Here is a 26,401-nt window from a genome sequence, read left to right as displayed (position 1 = left end):
ACTGTGCAAATTGACATTTTTTAATATATAAATTTTAATATGTCAACGTGAAAATAATATAAATAGTATTGTCGGGCAGGGTTCTCATAAATATTCAAATTACATTCACAAAGACACCTAGACTCAGAATAAGCAGATCATACAAACGCTTGCCCCACGCGGGGATCAAACCTGCGACACGTCGCGCAAAGTTGGTAGGGTTACTTCAACATTCGAATTTCCGGATAATCTCATACCTACTACTAATAGTACCACCGAACAATCGACACTCACAAGTTACTTACACACTATAAGAGAATTGGAGCGAAAAGATTAGTCGTTTAATTAAATTATCCCATTCCAAGGGATAACTCGAACCATCAGATAACCATGGAAGTTCGGCAATTAACTGTGGGAAATTATTTACTGGTAAAGCGTTTACTTAAACCGATTGTAGTAATTAAGATGTGAAAATGGTGGTGATGCGAATTTTTACGACCCGATGGTGTAATTGTGCAGTTTTCGAAATTGAAACTTGTTTTTTATCTCCCTGGTTCAATACTTGTTTTTTTTCAATTACGGTATACATATATGGTCGAACAAAATCTGAATGCGATGTTTGGGAGTAGATCACACTTTAAATAAATACATAAGAGATTTTGTCAAAATTATCACAATGATTGATTGCAACCTCGAATATTGTGTAAAGAATACCCCCATAATGTAGCGTTTAGTTTTCATCCAAATGAATGTATAAGTACAATCTCTATAAAATATATAGAAAACAATAACAGTGAAGAGCAAAAAGGTTTTAGTCCACTGTACTCCGCATCAGATTCTCAGTTCTTTTAAAATGTAAACTCAAAGAGATTGTGGTAATGATTGCTCTACTCAAATATCCCGCGAGGATTTACCAATCAATGTTCAACCAAAAGGCAGTGGCGTGATGATTGCGCGCTCTATGTAAGTAAATTGCTCTTAAAACGCAGACAAATAAATACTCCTCGTATTTTACTCGTCCAATCCTTTATAAAATACTACTTGGCTTGAAAATATGCTGATAGAATAAAAGCAAACGAAATACTGCTGAAAAATGTAGATGAAGATTTGGAGAGTTTTTAAGATTAAGTTGGCATGACGTCAAGTTTGAATTCCTGTGGGCCTGGTAGTCTGTTCAACTATTATTATTGTAGCGTGGGTTAAGGCATTATTATAATTAAGTTTTATGTACCTTGCTTGGTTATACATTGGGAGTAGGCGTATCTACGTAAAATATGTTGTCTTGTTAAATTAGCAGAGTTCCAGGAATTGTGGTTGACTCTACCTATATTATATTGCAAATTATATGATTCAAAACTAGGTTAGGTAATGGAATGTAGATACATGTTGCTCAAGTTAATATTTTCTTTATAGTTATTCATCGTTTGTTTCCAAGAAAAGGGACAGATTACAACAAGATTATAAAACGAAACGCCTTTATTTTTTTTTGTAAATTAATTCTTTTTTTAATCATATTTGTCGAATTGCATATCTATTTGCCAAGCATTTTCTTAACATTAAATCATTGAAAAACACAGCTAATTAGATGGTGGCTCTACAAGGTATATAGCGGGATTACAATTACAAAATTATTCAATCAAGCCACACAGCTGATAAACTAAATGAAAAATTAATAACTCTCCAACAAAAGGCATTGGCAAGATCATTTTAGGATTGGTGTGAGCAAATTAATCTCACAATGTTAACATATAATAAATAGTAAGTACTTTTGGTGTCTAGTCCAATTTTTTGTAAAATTTGCACAGTCAGCCTTTATTCAACAAAGTTCATTAGTTTCAACAACACAAATCATACAAACCTTGCATTCTTACATGGAGTTGATGGAATTACACGGTAAAATACTTTTAGTGTACCCTAAGGTAAGCGTAAAGTAAAATTGGGAAAAATATCCGCCACCCCCATAAAACACAGCCCGCATGTGGAACAGTCCACTGTTCAGTGTGTATGTGTGTGAGATTCAGTTTATGGGCTACGAATGTGTGTGTATGTGTGAGTTTTAGTATATTATGGGTGTGTGTCGGTGAAAGAGTATAAGGGACTCTGTAAATGGGATTCCGTGGAATAGGCACTTCGGAATGCAATAAATTTGTCACAACCTGGTGTGATCTTTGTCGGGTAGAGCCAACTTCAGCTTTAAATCTAGAACTTCGACGCGAGGACTTGATGGCAAGTGTTATGGACGAGTGTTTGATGTAAAACAATTTGTTGGTCCTTTTTTATTTTTAGCTCTATATAAGAAATATAGTAAGATAAATTAGAATTATCTTGAAGCATTTTTAACATCACATAAGAAAACTTAATAAAAATGGAATGCTAAACTAAATTTGACATATTGATTTTAGATTTGGCTTCATTTAACATTAGAATGAGAACTAACGAAAACTAACTTTGTAAGTTAAATACTTCAGAAGTCTTGAAAGTCAATGTGTTATGGACTCAATGTCACACATGATATACTCAACATACTTAAAAACTTCTTCGGTCTCTTGAACTATATCAAATAAATATTTTTTTAAACAAAGTTAATTTTAAATATTAAACGCCAGCAAACACTAAAGAACAGTGTGACCACAAAATCAATTTACTGGCCGTTTACTAAACAATAGAAAAACCGTTTTCATAAAAAAGCAATTGAGTTTTTCAATCAAAACGCTGCATGTAATATCGGTGGTCGCAAGCTCGAGCACGGTACAGTCCAGCCAACAGCAACTATGAAATTAGCTGCAACCTTATCTTTAATGCCATAACGATCAATTTTACTTGTATTTTACACAGTGACGCGTGGTTCACTGTACTTTGAACAAACTATCGGTTCTGATAATGTCATCTGATCTATGCTGGGTTTGTTTTTTGTTTTTTTAAGGCTGAGGATTTCTTTAATATTGAGAACGCTTTTACAGACATGAATTTCATATACCCTTCGGCAAGTACGTGAATGTTATAATATGATACTTATCGTTCGGAGACTTTTCTGTTTTTATATTCGTAATTAAAAAATAGACGGAGACAGAAAACTATTATACTAATTCTGGAATAATAATAAAATATTGAATAAATCGATGTTTTCTAAACATTTTGTTATGTTACGAAATACGATTATATAACAATTTAACAAGGATCAAGTCTCTAGTTAATTAAATATCCAATTTAGCCGCAGGATAAAAGTCTAGACTTAAAAGGTAAACATTCTTTTGTTTTCACTTTTAAAATAAAACAACTAAATTTCAATTCAACCTGAAAACTCAACAAATTTATGTAAGAATAAATTACTAAAGAATATAAATTCAATAGGTATGTGTATTACACATACCTATTGTAATACACATTATACACATTGATTATATATATTGACATACTGTGTGTCATCCCGTGGTTTCACTCGCATTCGTCACTCGCTATCTTGTAATCACAAATTAAACCGCGATAAAATCCATAAAATTCGTTTTATTTCAATGTCTAACATTCGCGTAAACCTAAGAAACCACTTGTAATCACAGTTTTAAAAATACATAGAACAGTGAAAACATCATCATCAGCCTTTTTGGGTCGGCTCGGTTGGTCCAGTCTGACAGGATAACGCTAAGTACCAGAGTTCTACAACGAGCGACTGCCCAAACGAACACCTTTTAGTAAGGCAGGTTATCAGACTTCCTCGCTTCTAACTACCAATAACCACTGTCAAAGACATCAAAAAAACAGCCGGGACCATAATTTAACGTGCCTTCCGAAACACGGAGGCATTTGTTATGGCAGAGATGGTCACCCATCCATGAATCGACCATAGCATAACAAATATTTGTCTACGTTGTCATTTTGCCAACTACAGCAAATCCAGTATGTATGTAGAAGCAAATCACCGCTATACTCCATGTAGAACGGCGTGTGTATTTCATAAAGATGACTCCTTCAGCCAGTCTCTAGAATCTTTGCAGGTGAGAAAGAGAGACTGCATAATGCACTATCTCGCTTCCACACCGGGTAAACTCCGTCAATCGGCCCCAGATCACATTTGCACCATTTCGCTGCCCTGTCACTTTACCTATACCAGAAAATGAAAATGGGTAACCCCTCTACCTTCCTTCAGACGCTGAAGACAGCGATTAATGTGAATATTATCATAATGGCACCTCCGGAACTATTTCATGAGCGAGGACTGATCACTTGTCTTGCACAGGGTCCTTAATATACGACTTGGTGGTGAATATTCATGGATGACTGCACTTGAATACCCAAAGGGTAGACAAAATACATATATGGTTACTTTGAAATGTAAAGTTTAATATATTTGAATAGGCAAGGAAGAGCGCTATACGTATCGATTTAACCTTTATAATAGAGTAATACGCGTAGAAACGGTAAAACCGTATTTAAAAAAAAATGCGTCTTCCACTGTAAAGAATAATTCTTGTGTCGCAGGGAATTTTACGAGCACTTAATTCATAAGCAAAAACAACACATAGTAAAAGTCACCCTTAATAATGAGGTCTCTATCATTGTTAAATGAAATGAGAAGACCAATAGGCGTCAAAAACAATTGAATTAGGCAAGACTTATTTTTGTTTAGCTTTTTTCGACATTTGACAAAAAATGACAATCTCAAAAAGTCATTCAGAAAAGCATTACTTTAACCATTATCTACTTACTAAAAGCAATCTCGTATAATCTTTAAAATCAAAGTTAACATTTGCGTTTATATTTAGACATTCGTGTTCTTCGTCGGGTTCATTAAAAATAAATAATTGGATTTTTGGTTGATAGTACCAACTTGTCCGCTGTCCTCAGCTAGTAGTTAGAGCTGTCTAGACAACGGAATGAACTGACAACTATAGCAATGTCATCTCTTAATAATTAGTTTTGGACATGAAATTGTATCGAATTTATTATGAATGCAATGTGGAATATGAAAAACGGTACTTTATTTTTGGCTTACCTAGAGTCACATAGCTGTTGATAAACTTTTAAATATAATTAAAGAGTTTTATTCCCTACTGATATTTGTAAGTAACTCAACAGCGAATTTTGTTTGAGGTTGTTTTACGTGGAAAAATAAGAAATGTTAAGTATCTGTTGTTTTTTAAAGACTCTCGGATGACGTAATTTAATTAAATGCTTGTGTCACGGGGATTTCACAAACATTTAAGTCACCCAGACTCTCTTGTATTTAAACTTGTCTAAGTTTTGATACACTTCGCAGGAGAATATCTGCGGTGTCTGATTTCGTGGTCATATTAATTAAATCCTACATTTCTAGTCTAAATACTCTCAACCAAACCTCATTCGAAACTTAAACGTATTCATTTTTTTGAGAATAAAGTTCTCATAGATTGATTTCTTACTGCAAGGACCCGGATAGACATTTTTTTTTGTTTTTTTTGGGTGGGTCACTTGCTACCTTTTACCAAAAGACCTCAAGTCATAGAACAATATAGTAGAACTACATATTTGTGTATTGCTGAAAGAAAACGTTAATGTAATCTTCAATACTATATATCAATTTATAGAGTTTTCTCAAGATTTGATCATTTATATCTAATTTAAAATTTTAATTTCAATTGCCGATAAAAATTTAACAGTTATTAAAAATATTCATTTGTAACTTCGGAGACTCTCATTCTATATTGAAAATATGACAACGACTGATAGAATTAAACACACTTGTTTTGCAAATCACATTGCGTTACCCGATTTTCGTTGCTGACTGTACATATAAGAATATATTCACTGAGCTGTAGCTCAAGGATACTGTCTAGACAGAAGACAGCAGCCGTTATTAATAATACCGTTTCAAGTATGCTCTACTTTGGTCGAATGCTCATCTACATCTATAGAGCAATCGCCTCGAAGAACCTAAGTGTAATTTTGTCAGGCTGGTTGGTTTATTATGGCATTATTATTTACTCAAAAAAAATACGTAATAAATCAGATGAAATATGTGTGATTTATTTACTAAGTAGTTAAGTAGGGTGTTACATGTAGCATTAAGAATTCTGATTTCAAAATCTTTCTCCATGGCACTGTTTTTTCTTTTTGCAAACTTGAATGCGACAATTGTACACCTACACACATAAGGCATACTTAGAGATGATAAAGTCAAATTACTTTGGTACTCATGTATTTGCAAATCTTTTTATGGCTAATTAAGTATTTAAGCTAAATTTAAAACATTCAAAATCCTAAGTTATTTTGTTAATTAGCAAGATCAGAATTTTATGAATACTTTAAATCAATTGTTAATATTCGACAACATTCTTAAAAAAGACAAACAAATGACAAAATCATTATTTTTCATTCCTTTCCAAAAAATCACGTCACTAAGCCTCAGTATTAATCTAGAACTAAATCTAACCCTGTCTAGAATCTTCCATCACAGTTCGTGTTAACGTCGCGACGGGCGCCAGCTATCCACTAAACCCCATTACGAGGCTGCTAACGCCGTGACGTCATACCACCATAATTGAATACACCATGAACTTTCTATTGACCTATATTGTTCATCACTTGATAAATGCTTAATGCTTGATTTGAGTTTAAAATACTGTCTTTCAGTAAGTTATTATGCTGAGTAATTTTGAATAAACAATTATTTTTTTTATGAATTTCAATAGAATGTGTATCAAGTTTACGTTAGAAAGCCCCTCCTAATCCTTATATTTTTTTTAACTAATGTGCCTGACAAACTGCAAATAATAATAATTTAAAAACATTTTTTTTTCACTTCGAGTAAGCTATCTCTATTGCGTGGCTAGGCTATGGAAATTCTGCTAATATTATAAGACTACTAGCTGACCCAGCAAACGTTGTTTTGGCTAATGAATTATTATAACACATTATAAAAAAAATAAAACAAAAAAATTCGTCGAAAAAGTAAATATGAAAAATAGATGTTGTTCTATTCTCAGACCTACCCAATATGTATACAAATTTCATAAGAATCGGTCGAACCGTTTCGGAGGAGTACGGTAACTAACATCGTTACGCGGGCATTTTATACATTAGATTAATTGGGCTTCTTACCGGTTCCTTAAAAATTGGAATATCGAACCCTGCGACTAGAGTCATATAATCTTTTCGAAATAGCCTGCTATAAGGAATGGTTTTGATTACTTTTGTGACGCAAACCACATCCACCACCGAATCCGGGTACAATCTAGAAAAAAAAGGACTTAAATTTTAAGGCATTAAATCCACATTGTTCAACGGATGCATTTAAGTCTGTTTAAAATAATCCAGTTTAATCCCAAATGGGTCTGCGTGCTTCATAATAATCGTTGTCACTCTGCCAGCGTGAACTGTGAACTCCTTTATTACCACGTTCTTTGAAATATCGTTAACCCTTTTTAATGCGAACCTCAACAGTGCAGTCGTTATTTTATGCTGAATCACGGAGCATGTATTAATGGAAGTACTGATTTGCATACACAGTTCCCGAAAAGAAATGAAACTGGTGAAGTGGGAGCAGGATTTGTAATACTGAGGTTTAGTTACGAATAGGCTACAGAAAGACTTTCGGTTGGGAGACTGTTGTTTGTGCAAAGGGCAACAGTGTGTTAGAGTAACTGTAGGTATCGTACGATTATTATGATTAATTCAGACTTTATTAATATTTTTATTTTATACAATATTTGTTGTTGCAATAAATTAAATAATCGTCTACCTTTACAATTTGGATTACGGAATAACATTATTTGAAATTTCGAAAAATATCTGTTTGATAGAAGATTACTCAATTTCTATACTGAACCATCCGATAAGATAATAATATAACGAATTAAATATCGACCCTAGTTCCTGCACCTTAAGATCAAAATGGAATAAGAAAAGAAATAAACAAAAATCAATCGCTCAACACAACAATAAGACGGCCCGCATAATTGTTTCACACGTCAAACGTTTGAGAGCTCTACTTCTAACGGTTAATTTATTCGTAACGTATAACATATTTACATAACAAAAGGCTCCTTTGTAAACAATACCGTCACAGGAATTCCTTTAGACGAATAAAAGCTTCATCATCCCTTAAGTTTGCGTAATCTCAAGTATTACAAGGATAACTTAAGTTTGTTCACGTTTGTGTTAAGTTTAGTTCTGAGCGACGAGCGAGTAATATGTGATATTAAACACATGAAGTACTTCTGAGAGTTTCAGTAAAAGCCTTTCGGTAAAAATGTTTGAGTTTGAGAGATAAGTATGCTTTATTGTTTGTCTTTGCTTGTTTAGTTTGTGTAGAATATGTTGTGCCTTGCGGTTTTATGCATGGATTTGAATGGTCAAGCTGCAGGTTTGATCCCAAGAGATGTCAATATGGTTTTCTTTTGAATTGAATATATATGATTAATTATTCTAAGATTAACTAAACACTCACAAAACGTTGAAGGAAAATATAATGAGGAAACCTAGAAAAGGTCCAAATTCCACAGATCACGACTGCTGCTTGACCTTGAAACAAACCACATTTCTAAAAAAGATGTTTGAAATATACACATTTCAATAACAAATTTCGTATGTAGTTACAAAAATGCCTCATCAAGATTTTTACATAATTTTATAATGTACCTCACAATTTTATGTAATCAGTATTTCTTCTAGCAAATACACAAATTGCGGTGTTAAAAACTAATTCGGATGAATGACGATGATGAACGAAGTCGGATGACATATTCTGTAGTGTCATATTGTAACTACAAAGGTTCACGTGCACCCTTTACAACGAACCCATACAGTAAGGGATAGCTAATTGGAAGTTTATTTGTAACTAGACGACGGTAGCTTAGGGGGAACTGGAAAACTATAAGTACCCCCATATACATGTTATAAACATTTATTTGCTTTTGTGTTTGTTAGTTAGACTGCAGCACAATAGCTGGCATAAAAGTTCAGTCCTAATATAAATAAACGGTCTATATTTCGTCTGTACCCACAAATATAAATACGGGGTAAAATTATGCCTTGTCATCAGTGCAAGTACCAAAATAAGAAAAACGAACGCTCCTATGTTTCAATCATCTGTCATAGGTATTAGAGGCCACTGATTATGATGATGATGGTATGATTTTGACTCTATCACAAATTTTTTTGAACGTTTTTGTCAAATACTTACGAAAACATTGATAATTAAAGTTTGAATTTGTCAGACGTATAATGTAATATATTTTAAACGATAATATTACATCTTAAAATGTTTTAAAGTCTCGCCCTTGTTTTTAAAAGAAACTAGTAAAAGTATTGAAACCTTAGGCGGTGGGATTACCAGAAGACACATCACCCCTTGACTAACCCACCTTTGATGAGTCATGGACTTAAACAATTCCTTTCTTTCCCTTACTTAGTGTTTTATATTATAAAGTCATTTAGTATCGTACTTTTAAAGAAATAAACTAGCTCGTGACTATTATGAACAAGTTTTATGTAAAGAAAAAAACTGAATTTTATGGTACAGCTGACAGCAAGTAAGTATGTCGTAATTGTTTAATTGAAATTTGATTTTATTTAAGGAAAAGTTATATTTATTCAAGTGATAACGCTCATCAAATAGCTCATTTGTAGTGAACTGACTAGTCAATTGAAATAATTTGTCAAATAGGAGTCAGTTCCATACATTTAAAGTTTATTATTTATCGACAGACTTTGAAGGTAAATTCCAACAATAACACAAATCGATTATTCGATCAAACAGGCTTAGAACCAAAGTACCAAAGACCTAAACAAAAAATCAATCGCGGTCACATAACACAACTTTCAACTCCAAGAAATCAACGTAAATATTTATGTCTTCCAAACTTTGACACTAAAGAGCATGTCACAGCGAAATTTTTAAGAAGGAAATATTCTTAAGACCCCTAATACAGGTTGCTATAAAAAGCACTTTTCGCAGGCACCACGTACGAGCCATTACAAAGTTTCCACCTATTACAGCGTACGTCTTGCTTGGCCCACAAATTCAGGACATTTTAAAAGGATTGATTTTTTGTGCTTGTAATTTGAGGTTGTGTTTTAAAGTGATTATTTTTTGTAGAGATAATTTGACAGAAATTACGTGTATATTTGGTTTTTGGGTTACTGTAAGTGTATTTTGAATTTTCCAAAATAATCACGTCTATATTGGTTAGGATACAGATTAGTTGAGGTAGATATTGTTCTGATCAATTTTGGTGGTTTTATGTTACAAGTAAATGTTAAGTTTTTTTTGTAAATAATTAATGCAGTGCTGAATATCGTATTTTCCAACAATTGACGCTGGTAACAGAGAATAAAACCTCATTATAACATGTAAAGCAAACAAGCAGAACTGTTTTTAGTATAGCTGAACTATACTAAAAACAGTTCTTCTTGTCTACCCATTACTCTCGTTAAGCTTATTTAAAAAAAAAACCAAAATGTTTAAGGAAAAAGAGATCTCATTCCGTTTTAATAGAGATCAAATTAGATTGTGAGATGTTACATCTCATTAAGGCCGCCTACACGCGTCATGCCAGACGGCCACGCCCTCTTAAGGTCTTCACGCACTCAAGACAGATTTAATGGTACAAAAATCGTCTTGAGTTAAGCTTAATGCTCTTTTAAGATTTTTGTAGGGGAAAAATCTTCTACTTAAACTGAAAAAAGCTTTCTTTTTAAATTGTTGATATACGACGATAAGTATTTGATTAAATTTAATATAATTTATCCCTATCTATTTGTTTTAAAAAAATGTTTATGAAACATGATCATAATCTACACTTTAACAATATTTACTAAACTCAATTCTATCGTTACACCAATAAACATTCAGCTATAATTTTGTAAACAAGCAAGCCTTAATAAATAGCTTCAATAAATCAATTCTAAAGCTAACACTGAAGCAAATAGCCGACCACCTGCAACTGCATGCAATGAAAAACACGCGAAATTAATATCAAATCAGTTACAATCCAATTTGCGACAACAATGTTATGTAATTGTTACTTACGTTATAACCGGAAAATTAATCACGAGAGCTATATGCTGTTGTTTTGATACAGAACCCATTAATAACTGCGGTGTACATAAAATTACTCCTTTAATTACTTGATAAGTGAAACCGACCGCTTTAAAACGCTTCCCGCCAAAGTAAAAATACCCTAGGGAAAAACTAATTAGAGTGTCCGAAACATACAGCAGAGATTTATCAAACAGCATTTTTTATGTTCACATTCTGATATAAAATTACAATTACAAATCATAAATAATGTTGTAAATTATCGTTTTAATTTGCTGTTCGCAGTACTTAGCGCCTTAAGTTTTTATTTCGGCAGTAAATTACAAGTTAGTGAGTAATGAAACAGGTTTAATTACACCGGGTTTTTGACACGACTATTTATTGGTTTTGTCCCGCAATACTGCTACGAACTAAGTATGGGAATTTTAGGATAAAAGTGCATTAATATCAGTAAGTGAGGCTGCACGTACTTATAACTACGCATAGTTCATATATAAAGAGCCGTGGAACAAAACGCTTCGTCTTAAAGTACAATAGTCGTCCCGGTCTGTCAGCCCCCCTCCCGCTCCCCGCGCCCCGCGCCCCGCACCTCTTGCTCGCTGTCTCTGTGAGCGGCGCCTAATGAGAAGCGTTGAAACCTAAAATTTGGTGCCAACTCGAACTCTGAAGTGCTCTAGACGGTCGAGAGCTGAAACGTCGACAACTGGAGCGAAGCGCTCATATAAGCGACAAACGAAAATAACCTTTATCTCAACGTGATAAAAATAGAAATGCATGCAGTAAATAAATTTGTCAGTCTCCAGTGGCAAATGGCGGTATTGATAGAATTTTTTACGGTTCTATTTTTAAGAGCTTTTATGTTGGTAGTAACTCGATTTTTCACTCAGAAATGTTTATTGTTTTACGTTAACACATGCATGGGTACTTGTAACGCCATTATCTTATTTCTATATATAGTGGGTATGATGTTTTGTGTGTACAGTCATTAATATACAATCGATACGTGACCGGGTTAGCCCCACTTAGCGTCCCCATCCAATCATTCAACCAACGAAAGTTACATTATTTTATAATTAAATAGAATGACAACACATAATTATTAACACGAAGCACAGTAATTTGTGTCCCCAACAGTATGATAAATCATCTTGAAAATAATACAAAAAATGTAGGACTATTGAAAGGTTCACGAAAACATGAAAGAGATGCTTTAAAGGCTAACAATGAGATTCATTAAATAACAAATGCTTTGCCTTGTTACCGAAAGCTTGTGGAAGAGAATTTTCAAAAGCAAGCCTTCTTAAGAAACCGCAAAAATATTCATTATTCCCTTTTCACGTTAGCTCGTTTTTACATAAAAATCAAAGTAAATCATCATCTACAACCCAATTAATTAGACATTTCAAAAGAATTTTCGACAAAGGAAACGTTAAGAGCTTATTAAAATGTTCTTAGTTGCTGAAAGTAATAGTTTTTCGGCGTAGCGCTACGAGAGCTACGAGCTCGTAGTATGTAGCCGCTTTGTACTACGGTTATTGAACTTATTAAATATGACTCAGTTCAAGGTACAATATTTTGTTGCATCATTTACTACATATTTCTACATACATAAGATTACACTTGATATATTACAAGCTGAACAGAATAAAGTGCTTTTGGAATAAATTAGTTTTGTTTTCTATAAAAAAAAATTGAAATCTTGAAACATTCGTGTAAATCTCCAGTTATGCTTTCAAGTAAATATAAATACGAGCCGATAGGAATCATATTCACATTCTTAAACATTCCAGTCACAACCAGAAGATACCCTGACTTAATACAAGTATTCGTGGATCACACAAATGCTTGTTCCACATGAAGATGCACACGTCACATAGTGAGTTTGGCATAATTTAAATTGATAAATTAAGTTCGTATTTTCGATCAGCAAACTCGATTTTTGAATCTTTTGAGTACAAACAAATACTGAAAATTAAAAAGCAGTAGGCCATACAATATTTATTAATAATTATTTGTTGCTCGCGGTACCATAATATGTACAAACTCATATCTATCAACCGAAGTCAAAACAAATGCCTTTATAATTGCATAGAACTTCAAACTGTCGGTCAGCAGTAATTCCTATGAAAGATACGAATCGGAATGAATTGAACATTTTGTGTGTATTGCTATAGCAGTTGGTGAAGCTTTTGCATTCAAAAATGAATAAAGATGGTTACACAAAAGTAAAGAATAAAAACATTTTTAATATCAAAGACATTATTTTAATGGTTTTAATTTTTAATTAGTATATTCGTGTGTTTTATTTGAAAACCTAAATAGATTCATATTTCTGTTGTTTAATTTTTCTTCGTACTTATTATATAGTTGCTGATAAAAAAAAATCGCGCCTGTGGGTATTTTACGTCGTATACATGAACTGGGCTTCTTTTGTAAGACGACTAAAAAATCACGTTGTATATATACACTGAACATATACATAAATTTCGAACTATTGAACAGAGTTCCTGACACAACCATGTTCAAAAACTATCGTCCACATTTCGCCTAAATGCTAGGTTTAATCTCAACATTTCCAAAGCAAGGTCTTTTGAGCCTAGAATCGTCTCTTTGGCCTCTCATTATCTGATGGAGATATTTGTCAAGATAATTACTAAAATCAATATGAACGACGATTAGAACTCAACATTAAAGAGATAAAAGGGTAACGACCCCTTTAACAAGGTTAGTAATGAATCTTGTAGTCTTTATTACTATTCTAGAATAAGGCTTAAAATGGCAGACGGCCAATGTTAAACAGGTCGGTTCCAGATACATCTAAAACTAGGTTAGATCGTCTAAATAAATATTTTCAATACATGACGTATAACCTCCTTGGCACAGCCTTAGATATGTCATATAGTTTTTGGTGTGTCAGGTCTCATACTATCGGATATATCAGACACAGTTGAATTTTCACAGTATCTTCTTATCTGATTTTGTTCGTCTGGCAAATGAGGTTGCAGAATAAGTTTTTATGACTAAATATTTTGATTTCATGTCTATTATTCGATTTTCTTATAACGTGAATAAATAATAAGATCTGTTCGTAATTCGACACGACCTACCTTATAATCTGATATGAGGAAATTAAAAGTGGCAATCTATCAATCATTAATATTAAAAGTCATATAATTTTATGATTTTTCGTGGGACAGAAACGCGTATCTTAAATAAATCTGCATCCACAATATAAACAGCTTTAAATAATTCTTAAAATGTATTCAATGTCGGCATTAAGGAAATCCATTATCAAAAAGATTACAAAAAACCCTCGCTCTTGTCTCCTACCTGTCTATTATATTTAATATACGCCTATTTGTTGGGAAAAATGTCTGTGAATAACGAAACATAATAATATTCTTTTCCTTATTTCTTGTCATTCGATCTTCAAAATACTGGTAATCTTGGCAGGTGGTCGTGTATTAAGCCCACAGATTATCGCATGAGTAAATTTTTCCAATATTCAATATGACATGTTTTCACTAGTAGTTTGTTTGTTCATGCTAGGGCATCTAGAGCCTAAAACTTGGCTGTATATAAGATTTGATAACTTACTGACAGTTTTAATCTCTCGTCCCTTATTTTCGTTAATATTCAAATTGCATGGTACCTACTTAATTTCAAAACATCTACATTTAACAAAATACATTCCATAATAATAGCTATTCAAAATCCAAAAACAATTAATTTATATACAAATGTTTTCTGGCGGTCAAGACGCTAAAAAGAAAAATATCTTTTATTTAAAAACCAGCCAGTATTTTTTAAAAGAACGAAGTTTTAAACTGAGTTAGTTGAACGGTAGACAATGACCGAAAGACTGATAGCCGATTCAATTTATTATCCAATCCCATTGTGAATCGTCTTGCTTGCTTTATTTAAATTGATCAGGCTAACTGAAGACAATCTATTGATGCAAGTAATCATTCCTTTCATTTGATTTAATGGTGAAGGAACAAGAGAAGACTGTTTTTATTACTCTTTTTAAATTTTATGAGTGTGAGTTTATTTACTAAGGCATAAATTGTCAAATGTGGTGAGGTTTCGATACATATCAAACTCATAAATAACCCGAGAAACAAAAGAAATATTTGATAAATATCGCTGTAATATATAGTTACGAGCAATAAAAAGTGCATTGAACTCGAATAATCATAGTCTCAATACAATAACCATAAATACGATGAAAACACGAAAAGCAATTCAAAATAACAAACAAACGAGACAAGTAATAATGCACCAATTTATTACGATACCGAATAATAACTCGATTATTAATCGAGTAATTTTATCGATTACTTTCAAGTATAGTTCTATCAATTACTCGATTGCTGCATCGAAGTCCTTGAACTTTAGCTATGGCTTTGTCCTCATTCATGAATCACGTTGCCTATAGGTCGGTTGTCCGCCCACGAGTGACGTCATCGGCTGCAATACTGTTTGCCGTGACAACAGATAGTGAAACACTTCGCTACGTGATAAAGGGAACGCACTAAGCCTATTAGCACGCTTCACTTAACTGTTATCGCATCAATGCCGTCAAAACGCTTTTCAGGGTTCCGTAATGAGTAAGGAACCCTTATTATAATTGTTGTCAATTTATTTACGATCATCAGTATTATCGTTTTGCCACTTTAGTGTAGTGAAAAATCAGTAAAAATGTCAGGTTAACTTAACATAAAAAGTCTTCAGTCTTTTGATTATTACAAAATTTCCTTTAGTAAAAGAATTAATTAACTAAATTACCTCTTATCAACTAAGGAGCTAATATCATGCATTTATACTTCAACAAAACCTGTAAAAAAGTAAATTGATGTCACAATGCACACAACCAATAACGGTTATCGGGTTTTTGAAACAAACGAAGTGTGGAAACAAAAATCCTGATTACACTACATGTGGGGAGCAAGTTACACCATTCCGCGATAAACATTCTAATTTAGAATCGGTGCATCGGTTTTCCTTTTAATACAGAATGCAAAGCTAAAAACCCACAATGGAAAAAAGGAATACAGCATTCCTTGTATTCCTTTTTTCGATCTCTTTTTTACTTGTGTGTGGTATGAATGTTATCTTTCGAGGTTGTAAAAGAAAAAGACAGAATAATTCTTTCGCTTTTTTCTCCTGTCGTTTTCCAGCTTCATTGAGATCCGTTTTCAGTTTCTCCAGAGTTAGTTGAATAATTAGCTACCGTCTATGTCACCTCTTGAGCCCGTGTGTTTATCATAGTATTCAATGCTAAGGTATGACTGGATAAAGGAATGGCAAAATTGGATGGTAGGTAGTAAAATTGTCCTTTACCGAATTCCTATAGAAAAAAATACTACTTTTTACATGTCCCAATTTTTTTTGTTTATGTTTTTAGGATCAATTTAAAACATTAGTAATCATGCTACAGCCAGATATATTTTCAATACGCCGATTGGACTTTGAATTATATAATTCTTGTACCGAATACCGATGGAGATATTTTGCGGTTGCGATACTATTTCCCTAATATTCAACATTGGGCTGACCAACATTAAACTATGTCGAAACTCAAATATATTTTGACATTTCACGCCAAAATGGGCACAGTGACGCTTAACATTAAGTTCTATTTTAAATGTACAGTGTGCCTGAAAAATCTATTACCTATGAAAGCAAATTAAATATTGTTTGTTACATAAATTGCGATAGGTTTTTCCTAGTCGTCCATTTGTCATTAATATTCAAACGCTTTGCCCACAAGCGAGACGGATAATGACTGGTTAACGTACAGCATTAATCTTGTACTGTAAACAGACTGTTGTGTATTGTGTAACTAACTATAAAGTTTTCTATAAACCGGAACGTAATTATATCGAAACTCTTTGTTTAGAACTTTTTCATTTTTTTTTTCTTTTTAGTGAAAGCGCGATTCTTATGGCCATTATTCGCAATGAATTTGAATTAAGTATATTATGCTCAAGCTAGCTGAAACAATCGATATTGAACGTGGTTTAAGCTGAATGATATTATATTGAGACATACTCGTAACTTTGTTAATCGTATTCCTTGAAGTATAAAATTTTAACAAAGTAGTTTATAGATCTTAAAACTTGTCATTACTTTGAGTACTTCATAATTTTTTCTCTTACACATAAAATCTAGTCGGACAATGTATCAAATTCACTTAAAAGTACTCTCACCAATCACTAAACGCCTCAACATTAAAAGCTGCTAACTTAATATCCCGAACTATGCTAATTAACCCAAAACCGGGCAACACTTCATCTTGTTGCGTCATCAAAACAGTTGTCAAGTGGTCTGTCAGACCCCAAAGAAAGTTACTTATTTATTCAACACGCGTAGCACTTTGATTATTGTAATTTGACGTAAGCCACGCCCCGCCAGTGGTAGTCAACCCTAAGTCACCGTAGAGGTTGAATGGAGTCGAGTCACTTCACATCACAATATTGTACCGGGTGTTGATTATCTCTGACGGTTCCGAGGCGGTTTGAATGTGGAATGGGAACGGTATTGTCGAGTACGGTTGAAAGAGTTGGATAAAACTTGCGCTAGACTTCAGTACTTAAAGTTGTTTGGCATATGTTGAGGCATAGTCAATACGATGAGATCGTAAATGGTTTGATGGGATAGCGTTTTAAGGTAAATCGGTCTTTTAAGATCTATCATGGGGTAGGTAATTTTTATTTTTTTTTACTTCATATTTTTTCATATTAAAAGAAAACATGATAAGCCTTTGCTTTACTTATTACCCGGCTATAAAATTTCACTTCAAAATCAACCTGTAATTAAAAGTACCTCTTTCACAATTCAACATTTTTGAACCAGTTAAAATGAACGTTGATTAATATTTTAAGTAGAACATACCCAACTCCATTAAGAGTAAAAAAACATGGGATTTACCTAAATCCCATGTGTGTAACTTTAATTATTTACAGTAATAATGTAAAAAAATGTTTGTAATACAGCCGAAAAAAAAATACACATTTTGATTATTTAACAAACGGTTTACTTAAGCGTATTAACCAGGATCGCCCGAATTAGATAATTGAAAAACACAGATTGTTTGAAAGAAATTAATATGATTGGACCATTGGCCTCACCCAGGAATACTTATAAACTAAATTTAGAAACGTTTTAAATCACCCTTATAAAATTAAGCGAAGAAACGTTTTAAGTCACTCTTAACATGCCGCTTTATTCATTCATGAAAGAAAGGCAGCCATAAAATAAGAAAAAGAACTTTCATGTAAGTATTTAGGTCTTAAACTTTGAAACTTAGCATCAAATTACTAAAACAGGCATTATGACAACGCAAAGTAGCCTTATTGGTAACAAAATAGGATACCGCTCTGTAAAATGCATTCAATTTTTCACGGTATTTGTATTTTGGCTGATCTATATTTATAACATGATGACCTAACTTTCAGTTCTATTTTAGTTTCTGGCTACACCGATTGAAAATTGATCGTGATATTCAACAATTATTAGTTACCCATTTTATTTCTTAAGCGCTGATTTCGATTGCGAACTCTTTGTTCAGGCTGACTGATGTTAACTGCATGGATGCAGTTCGATACCGAACGATTACGAACCCTCCGTAAGAAAAGTGTTTGTATGATCCACGAATGCTTGTACTGAGTCTGGATGTCTTCGCGCATGTGACTTCAATGTTTGTGATATCCCCGCGACACAAGGATTAAATTTCTTACTGCGGGAGTCGTAACATAACCAAATTATGATTTAGGTTTATGACTTTTCATCGTTTTGATTTGCACCAGTGATTGATTTGCATGAAACAATTGCGTTTTGATAAATACATTTTACCTATTTTGTATTAGATGAGTTTGCTCTACTTTTACAGGTACTGTATTAAGGTAAGTTTCAAACATTACCGTTACCATCTTTATGGTAAGAATGCAATAAAGTTTTAAGTTTTGAGCAAATTTAAGTAGAACTTCATTCGAACGGCCTACAAATTAAATGTAAACTCTTTTAAAATCATTATCTTAATTAAGAGAAGTGTTGAAATGCAATAATTAAAAAAAACTGTTGTTCCAAGTTTAAATGGACGCTGCTAATGGGTGGGGGCATGTCAGTGGCCAGTCACAACTGTCAAAGAAGTTTTAACTCAGGAATAGTATTGATTGACTAACGGCCGCTTTCTATATTCGATCCCGAATCTAAGATTCCGATCAATCCAGATTTTACTCAATCCCTCGATTGAGCTTGAATCTGCATTTCATTAATCGATCTCGTCTCGAAATCCATCGAAAAAAAACGGATAGATCGCCCTGCTAAACGTTTTGTTTTACGCATGTGCAGAAAAAGTACTTCAGCGATTATTAATGAGTAAAATGGTGGCTTTTTTCTTAGAGCTTATCTATTTTATGTATAATCACTAGAAATTGCAAAAAATACAAAAATAAAAGATTGGGAAGACGTAGCGGACAAATACTGCAATTCTACCTCAAGATTAGAAAAAGCATAAACGACAATAAACGTTTATTGATGAGCAACGGAACGTCAGTCAATCAAAAAGTTGTCAGTCAGTTTGACATTAACATAATATATTTTAAAATCGCAAGTTTATTTGTTGTTTGTTTTTCCGATGTCTCAGTTATAGAATAGAATACAGCGGTAATATTCGAGCGCGTTCAGAATAAGTTCACGCGCCATCTGTACAAGAAACTGTATGGGGTGTATCCTTTCTACCTACTCATGGATCCCACTCTATTCTGGGCATGGTTTGCAATAATCAACTGTATATGAGACGGGAGGCTGCACTGGTCGTCTACTTGGTGAAGGTGCTTCGTGGAGTGGAGAATCACCCGGAAGTATTGCAGCGCTTGAGTGTGTGTACCGGACCGCTACGTGTGGCGGCGGCGAAGCCCGCACCTACTGATAGTTCCTACAGCGAGAATATATTTGCTCGCCAAAGCACCTCTTACAAGAGCTCTCCACACCACCAACTTCTTCAAAATCAGACTGACGTGTTTATGTGTTTTTAATAATGTAATGTGTTTCAATTTTTGTTTAGTTTAAGTTCTTTGCTGTCGCATTAGGTTAAACCCTGTAATGATACTTCATGATTTTAAATAAATAAATCAAAACGAGAATATTATAATCGTTATCTATTCATTCCAGTATTACAGATATTGGTAAAAGTGTACTTAGTACACAAAAACTATAATACCGAAAGCAAAAAAGTTTAAGCGTCAGCTTATGCTTAGCAATCCAAAAGAATTACTGAGCGCTGGTCTTCAGCTTAAATCCTTGACTCCCGTTTACAAGTAAAGTACAGAACAACCACTCGATACCCTACATCACAATCACAATTACAAATTTTAAGGACAGAGTTTGTTCTTCGTCGCTGTCACTACTATCCCAGTCCGATAGCTGAGCTAATACTTCAAGATCGCTATCACTATCACTTGAAAATATTTCCATTTTATCAGATTTCTCATTACAATCCGTAAAAAATTGGGGATCGCAATTATAGATCAAAAACGTCAAAAATCGATTTGTCAAAACCAGAGATCGGTTATAGAAAACGCATAACTGTCACTTTCATACAAATACCAATCTAAAATCTCGATCCGCCCTCCCAAAGATAGATTTAAGAAAAAGATCGAGAAAACGATCCATGGATCGGTTATAGAAACACTAAAAGTTGTAAATGGATTCAAATGTCAATCTCGATCCGTAAATTAGGGATTGAGATCGAATATAGAAAGCGGCCGTAAGTTTTATACTAAGGATCTGTAAATACACATGATTTGGTTCAATTGAGAGATAATTGCTGTTTTTAAAATGATAAAATAATTAAATTTAAAATTTGAGCTGTATACTTGTATAAAATTGCTGGAGTCTGTGTAAGGATTATTAAGTTAGCAGTTTCGAAAATTGGTAATTCGAAAAAAATGCACCATAAAATTAATGTTACAATTTTCTCCTGTCTAATTGTTGGAGACTTGGAGTCTGTTAGGAATAATTTATTTTGGAGTATCAAAAACAGGAGAGTCTAAAGAACATACTGTAAAATTACTGTTAACATATTCTCTTAAAACATAATGAGTCCAGATGCAATTGATTAGAGCATAAATACACACACCTATATCTCATGAGAAGGTGAAACTGCGGGTAAAACCACAATGCTTAGCTAGTACATAATAAAAACTAAATATAATAGTAAGAATATATATGAACAATAAATCGTGCCGTCCAGACATGACGTTCGACTTTTATTTGTCGTGTTTCACTGTGACATCGTTGTAATGATCCGTGTCACGAATCAGACCCTACGATACTACGATATAAAGATAGGTATCTTAGCGATTAATATTAGTACCTTATTTTTGTACCTCGATTAGGATTTATCTTTTTATTTTTTGTCATTTTATTTTTTTCGTTGCCGTCGGGATAACCTGACGTTTTTGGTTACAGGATGTTGACAGATATTATTCATGGAGATCAAATCTGTTACATTGAAACTGGATTTTGTGTGTTAACATTTTTTGTAGCTGGCTCGAACTAGATGTGAAAGGTAGAGAACCGGGTAATGTAGCGAAACTTTAGAAGGCCATGTCCAGCAGTAGACCAAGCCTGAGTTGATTGATTGAATATTTTGAATATTTACAGCTTAAGGAATCCTCAGCCTATATCTCCTACATTACGATTGTATTTCTTAAATGAGAAGACATTTTTATTACTTAAAGTGATGTTCAGTCTTAACCCTCTTATCTTCTTGAAAAGAGGATAAGAAACAAATGACATACCGACCTTCTTTTGTCACTCCTTTTTTAATAAACTACACTGTCAATTCACCAAACCTATATTTCGATTAATGATGCTTTTTAATTCAATATGAGTATTCTTTCTTTTACTAATATCTTGATATATTAATGAAGTCTGTAAAAAAATACCTAAATTATCTTGGTACTACGTAAATGTAAGTATTATAAGTAATATTTAAGTAGATACCTTTTCAAGCTACAAATAACTTAAAAGCAAATTTACATTACATTGTATTTCGGTCAAACCTATGGTTTAAGTTTATAACTAATCCTAGATATAATGTAAAAACTTATACTCTTTAATTAAGTATTAAAATAAAGGCCATAGTATATTATTAATTATGGCTGTGATGTAATTAGTTGATTATGACATAGAAGAGAATATTCTATTTTTTTTTGCGTAATTGTCTGACATTGCTTTAGAAAATTATATTGTAAAATTAAATAAAACGTAAGTATGTACTTGTATACATATAGGTACTATGGTATACGAAATAAGACATAGATTTAAATGTTCTCTTAATTATAATTATGGTAAACTTAAAATTTATTATTCATGGGTATCATTATACGTATAGGCACAATACAACATACAGCACTGACATTCAACATCCACACCCACGCATCCTATTTCAATAAAAATGTAACCTATAATAAAGTTATAACCCAAAACTATACGAGATAACTATTTGACTGAAATAACCTCCACAGATTCACTATAACGGCAGCTTAGTACCAATATCCTTAGACAAGATGGCGAGATGCTGCAAGTAGGTACCTAAGGCGTTACATTCAAAACCATTCACAAATCCACTTACTTATAGAACATTTGAATTAAATCATTTTATAATAAAAGTAATTATACCCTTTGTCAAGAATAGCTAAAAAGTAAAATAGTATTTATAACTCCGTAATTAAAGTTCATAATAGAAGGACAATTAATTACATTTGAGTGATATCACAGAAAGCTGTGAATAAAGATCGATTAGACGCCCCACATTCATATGACCCACAGATTGATTACCCGCCCTTTAACGAAACTTCACTAATTGTTGGGAGTTTTAAGCATTTTTAGGTTAGAATTTTTTAAATTGTCATTATATTTGACAAATGGTCTGGATAGAATGATAATCATATTAGAAATACTTATAGATATTGAAAATAGTTATTAAAAATTAGATAAAACAGAAGGCCTGATCAGTTCAAATCAGGATCAAGGGCGGGTTACGAATTTCATAAAATGACACAATAAATACCTTTAGTCACAGAAACTCAACATAAAGAAAGATGAAAATCAAGAAGAAGCATGATTTAGTGAGGCATTAGTGAGCGGGGTCGGTGAACGGCGTCGCGTCCGGGCCGGGAGGGGCGCCGGTTTCGGCGCGCGCTATCGATCGGATCGCATACCTTCCTGCGGCCGCAGCAGAGCATCCTCCGAGCGCGCGACTGTCCGCCCGGCGAAGACTTCAACCTGGTAAGTTTTCGCCACTGCATGGGTACCGGTTAGCGCGGCGCTTGCGGGAGCGGCCGCGGGGCCGGCTGCTCGCGCATCGCGACGCCGCGGGCTGGACGCGGCCGGAGCGCGCGAGCCTTCCTCGCGAAGTGCCCGCCGCACGCCCGCGCCTGCGCGCAGCACCCACCCTCCTTGCCCCCTTACTCCTCGCGATTAATAATTCCGGCTACGCTGCCAGTGCGTATGTGGGTTAGTTTTTTGGCGATCGATGCGATTATTCGGTGCGAGCCGCTTCCGGTCGCCAGACCATCGCGGTGCACCCCGAGACGCCAGACGACCTATTAATCGCTCGCTCACATCACTCCTTTGAGAGGAGCGCTGACGCTATAGGTGTCCTTAATACTTTGCCGCGAATATAGGTCAGACGCATAGCACAAAATCAATTAACATGCAAGGAAACATTATGTGCCCTACTGAGCTACATTGACAGTTTTTTCTTATTCTTATGCAAAACATTTTAGAGATAGTGTCAGAGTTTCATTCATAGAATTAAGTATGTTACTAGTTAAGCAATGACACGTCACTTACTTCAACAGGTACTTACAACATAAAGCCGTACTTGTCCCTACAATAAACGCTTGATATCCCAAAACTGTAAATAAAACCGTCATCACTCTCGACCATCATTAATTCAACTCGTAATTTTCTAAAGCGTCAATAATTAAGAGTATAATAATTACGTACAAGGGCTAAAAGTCAAACGTGTTTAGGCTGATAATAAGCTACAATACAACGGCGAGGGTTACATCCGACCGCACAAAGGCCGGTCAAAACCACACGAGGCTTCTCGGCCCTCCTCGACCCTCCTCGGCCCTCCTCAGGCCTCCTCCGAGGGATACAAGACCAAACAGAGGCTTTGAAACGCCCGAACGGATCACTTCCCTACTTACGAGCAAATTAATGAAATTTTACTAACGTTTTCCGCGTTTACAGTTTTCCTTATACGAACGATATCGTTATCTTGCGGCAAACTCTTTTGCCAATCTCTTTCAGAAAGTTGAGGGATTGACTTGATAACTTCTTTGTTATCTTTTTGCAGCGAAACACGATAGCTTTATTCTTTGAAAGCTATTGTGAGCTTAAAGTAATTTGTTCACACACTGTATGTAGGGTGTGACAACAGAATTTGCTTATTAAACATGATTCTCCACAATCAGGCGGATTTTTTTTAGTTAAAATATTTTTTACTTAACCTAAAATATATTTTGATAAATATGTCTTCTACATAGATCTTAGTTTTAAGTGCAACGAGTTTTCTCTAAATATGATCAAGTGTCCAGTTTCCAGTGTCTTCTCAACTAAAACACACCCAAAACATAAAATTCGAACCCCCAATAAAGAGCATAAAACAACAAAGTTGTTTCCATTCAAGCTTAGTACTCGACAGATCGAATTTGTTCAGTGACACATTGGATCACCGGCTCCCAGTATGGGTGTTCAAGAGCTTTGACGATCAAATTGTCAATGTTTGAATGCTGTGACGGCACAACTGTCAACGGTTAAGCGTTTCGAATTACGAATGAATACGACTCCATTCTACTGTGTGTCTGTGGTAGTGTGAATTTTAGAGTGTCTTGTAAAGACTGTTTTAGTCTTAGGAAAGATATATTATTTTTGAGACATTACTTACAAGCCACTGAAATTAGATGTCGTCAATAAGGTACCGTACGCAAAGTTTATAGATGAAGTCACTTTATTTTTTTACTATACATTGGGTGTTTAAATATTCATAATTCCATTGCCCAATTTAACTACATATATAATTATCTATTAAGTAAGGATAAAACTATCCAAATCGGGAACACATAACTGCAATCACAACCAAAACGTGAAATAAATCTATCCACACCGTCCCCAGTGTTAATCGTGTGTAATGTTCTGAAAACAACGATAGGTGGCGCCTCCGGGTTAAGTTATGTACAGACTTACCACCCCCTCTTCTAGCAAGACTATAGTGTGGAAGGGAGACAACATGATACACGGCGTAAAGCGGCATCTCGCTTAAACAACTAAAAGTATCAGATACTAAAAGATGTAGTAAGTCCTCTTGGGGTATACCACCACGTGTTAATGTAATACTATCATCATCATCAACCCATATTCGTCTACAGCTGGACATAGGCTTCCCCAATTGCATGCCATCGAGTTCTATCTTCGGGTGCCCGCATCCAGCTCCTGCTAGCCCTCTTGCGCAGATCATCACTCCAAACGTGCCTGATGACGTCCTAGACAACGTTGGACGATGTAACATTATAGGGGTTTCGAAAAAAGAAACGTTTTTATTTTAAGTATTCCGTTTTCCAAGTAATTTAAAACGTTACAATAATGACTCTACGTTACTTTAGATGTGAAAGAGAGATGCCGCTCTACACTACGTATAGCGCTATCCCACAATTATACTAATATTACTTTAAGACGAGGTAGACCCTCTGCAGACGTGTCGTCTACGTCAAGTGTGAATATGAAGTATTTGAGCTTAGAGCGGACATTTCATTAAGTGTTTACACTCAAGTTTAACTCTACTATTTGCTTGTAAAATGTAAAGAGCACTGTGTCGTTGTGTTGTTAAGTTTTAAGATGTCTTTATTCCGATTGTGTATGTTTGAGTATACTGACTAAAATGCCATAACCTAGGAGGTATATTGCATTATATTATAATAATTATGTGAATGTTTAGTTTGTACAATAAGTCGCGGTATAAATGTAGAGCAACAAAAAACAGTTTGCGTTAAGGCGAAGAAACAATTCAATATCATTAACTATATTTCCTAGTCTAGTTGCCACTTTACAATGCATCATCATTCATCATTCCCCTGCCCTTATTCCAATTATTTTATTTGGGGTCGGCGCAACATGTCATCTTCTTCCATACCTTCCTATCGGCCGTCATCTCACAAGAAACACACTTTACAGCCATATCGTCTTTCACACAATCCATCCATCGTTTCTTTGGTCGTCCTCTTCCCCTATATCCATCCACATCCATGCTTAACGCTTTCCTTACCACATGATTTTCATTCCTCCGCATAACATGCCCATACCATGACAGCCGGTTACCACGTAGTTTCT

At 34.2% G+C, this 26,401-nt stretch overlaps 1 protein-coding gene across 1 annotated transcript in view; it reads right to left on the bottom strand.

Annotated features, from left to right (window-relative positions):
• LOC113502692 (rho GTPase-activating protein 100F) overlaps positions 1-26,401 on the bottom strand; it is a 51,745-nt gene that overhangs the window by 24,594 nt on the left and 750 nt on the right. The gene's annotated exons all lie outside the window — the stretch shown is intronic.

The sequence above is a fragment of the Trichoplusia ni genome, chromosome 17 (genome assembly GCF_003590095.1).
Source record: "Trichoplusia ni isolate ovarian cell line Hi5 chromosome 17, tn1, whole genome shotgun sequence".
Lineage (NCBI taxonomy): Eukaryota > Metazoa > Arthropoda > Insecta > Lepidoptera > Noctuidae > Trichoplusia > Trichoplusia ni.
This window is presented reverse-complemented; position numbering and strand designations above follow the sequence as displayed.